The following is a 3,365-nucleotide window of genomic DNA, read 5'->3' on the forward strand; positions in this document are numbered from 1 at the left end:
AACTGCTCAGATCCTCAGCTCCTGTCTGACTATCCCAACACTGACCTTGTTGGCTCAATGCATGTAATTCTTCAAGGGAAAAAAAAAATGAAAAGGACCGAGCTTTTGACCAGATGCAGTTTTATGCCTTCTCTGTGCCGCTAGCTTGATTTTCGTGCCATAAAATGGAAGCAATTTACCAAATTCTTCTTAGCTGCAGGTTGATGTCTGGCTGTACACACAGCCTTGCTACCTGGGGAGATCTGGACACTTTATTACTGACCTCGTAAGTAATTTAAAAGTAAAGTAAGACCTTTTCTCTCACAACTCTTCTGTGCTGCAATGCCATTTTCCAGCCTCTATTCTCAGCCCTAGCTTTCTGCACTGGCCTTCCCAACAATTCTCAGTATGCATTGCCTAGGACTGCACTCCCAAGGACCCCAGTAAGCTGTGCGGACCTCAGCTTTCTCTTCATATAAAAAATGTCCAGGGTAGCACTGATGAACAGGTTTCCCCACATAGAAATATTAAAAAATTTTCACACCCTCCACGTAACGCACACGGAGGTGCACCCAGAGCCTGCAAACACAGCCTCAAACCAGCTCTCGCCAACCATGAACTCCGGATGCAGCCCGAGCTGCCCAGCTCTCCAGAAAAGACCTGAACACCCTTAGCACCTTAGAGCAGCCTCAAAGGAGGCAGCCCAGACCCAGCAGCTTTCACGCAGCTGTGGCTGCTTTGAGCCCATGCTGCAGCCAGACCAGCCCTCAACAGCGCAAGGGAGAACACACAGCTCACAGCTGAGCGTTTTTATCACCCCTCTTGAGCTCTCTTTCAGCCTTGCAGGGCAGACACGGACAATCTACTTTTCTCATCTTTCAGCCTGTCATGTAGTAAATCCTGCTGAGGACACGGGGTCTCCGAGTTCCCCACAGATGTGGAATATCACCCAGATCCAGAGCAACACGCAGATTCCCCGTGTGCTCGTTCGTGGCTTCTACAGAAATTTAGCGGCCAAATTCATGCTAGGCTGAACTCCTAAAAACATAAATGGGTTGGCTGATACATCTGTTAATCCCAAAGGGCAAACAAAAGAGACTGTTCTCCCCTCTTAGCAACTGATGCAAGAAGTGCAGCATCACGTCCTTTGAGACACAAAGATCTCCTCCCATCTGGCGCGTAGGTTTGCTGCAGGAAGGAGGCGATCCCAAAGTGAGTGACTGCCTTCGTGGTGCCGGGCAGAGCACGGGAGGTGGATGGAGGAGTCTCGGGCTCAGCAAAGCCCCAAGGGCACCGACACGACTGTGCAGACGCAGAAGCCGGGTCTGGCACGGGCAGAGGCAGCCAGCCGAGGCTATTGACGCTTTGCCTGCGTTGTTGCTGTTTTACTGTTCAAAGTAGCTGCAAAGAACATTGCTGTCCAGGCAAGAGCAGAAGGGATTTACGTGGACGGTGCATACAGCCAGGTGATGTGACTTTACAAACAGCCCCAGAAAATCCCCAGAGCTTGTGCAGATAAAGGGGAAAGCATCAGGAGCTCTGCAGAGCTGGCAAGATAAATCGTAAGAGGCCTGAGTAGAAAGTACTGCAGAGACATAGACATAGTTGTACTCTGTTTATTCTCATTCTCAGAGGCTTCCATTGCCTAGGGAAAGGTTTGGAAAAAGGCGGGCAGACCCCTAATTGTCACACGAAGTCTCCGCCACCATGACATCTCCAGGGTCTTTATTCTTTGGCAAAGGCACTGGTAAACATGTTTTATCAATTGGCCGCTGTAAACAAAGCTGAGTCTTGCTTTGGAGCACAACAAATATGAAATGCAAGTTAGGTAGATGCCTGCTAGCCAAACCTGATTCCCAGGAGAGATGGGGGGAAATACAGAAAGGAAGATCCTTGTCAGAGCAAAGATGACTAATATCTTGCATGTGAACATGTCAGATGCTTGAGAATCCAACCTAGGAACTATCCGGTTTCCAGTCACATCATCAGTGTTTACTCTGGAGTAAAAATTAGTGACTTTTTCCATTAAATTCTATTGATCTATTTCCCCACCAAGAAGCTTCTTCATCTAAATCACCAGTTTATTGTGCCTCTGATCGTTTAAGAGGATGTCATGGGAGCCATTGAAGAGTCACTTAAAATGCTATTCGTCCTACCACACATAGGCAAGCTATGTTTCCATTCAAAACCTTGCCGGACGAATTAAATCTTTCAACATAAAGTGGGCTTTGTTTGCAAAATTAGAATAATATGTATATGTATTTTACATGTTCACAGGCTCTTGCAGAAGGATGGCTAAACCACTCTGCCGTTCAGCTCTTTAGGCCTGAAATGCAAAAGGAATATTAACTGATGAAATCCACATACACCGGATACAGGTGATGCTCTTGCATCAGCAGGTGTAAGTAGGGTTTGGTAGTTTACATGCATACTTACAGATGGCTCACTCGGGGACTAAAATAGAATGTGCTTTGTATTCCTGACTCCTTACCTAAGGATAATAATTTAGCACTTTTGCCAGCTCGAGTAGCAGAAATTTTTGCTTTGACCTGGGAGGTCTCGGTATATTCTCTGACAGGCAGTGATGCCCACTGTGTATTATGAATACAAAAAATAAATGAACAGCCAGTCCTGGCAGCAAGCAGAAGTTCACTGTTTGTGCACTGTATGGTATGAGGATATGTGAGGTACTTCACTGTTTGGAAGTGTGCCTCCTTCCAGAAGATGCCCCTGAGCATTTGGGATGAGAAAGCAGTTCAAATGAAATATGGTCTGCGAGACAGTCCTCAAAAAAAGGGGATACAGTTCCCTTATAATGCCCTTCTTTCTGGCAGCATTACCACAAAACTTTGGAAAAGAACAATTTTCTGGTTATCCTCAGCTTAACATGCAACAGAACACAGCCCTCTTACCTATCCATGGATATTTTATGCTTTGGGAGAGGCACTGATATCACAACCTTGGAAAATTGACATTACATGAAACAGAAATAATCCCCTCCACTTTAAATCTTATATCCCAAGATCTCTGAACTTCATTGTATTATTGTGCTGTCCAAAAATGTTTAAAAGTGTTTCAGGCATTCCGCTGAGCAACTGGAAATAGACATTCCTTTCCCAAATCATCTAACATTTATGTCCCAAATATGGAATAACAAGCAGTAGAGAAAAGTGGTGGAAAAAATAAGGAAAAGAAGGAAAAACTGTCTTCCATTTTGCTGGTACTTTTTTCTGGACAGAGATATGTTCAGAAGCCTCCAAGTCTGAGAAAGAACCATTTCACATCTTCCTTTCAAAGTATCATATTGTTTTGACATTTTAAAAATCTTGCATCCCACAAGGTTTTAAGAATTAGCACTGAAATCAGACATGCTGATTTCCTCAGAA

The sequence above is a fragment of the Charadrius vociferus genome, unplaced genomic scaffold (genome assembly GCF_000708025.1).
Source record: "Charadrius vociferus isolate BGI_N301 unplaced genomic scaffold, ASM70802v2 scaffold163, whole genome shotgun sequence".
NCBI classification, from domain to species: domain Eukaryota; kingdom Metazoa; phylum Chordata; class Aves; order Charadriiformes; family Charadriidae; genus Charadrius; species Charadrius vociferus.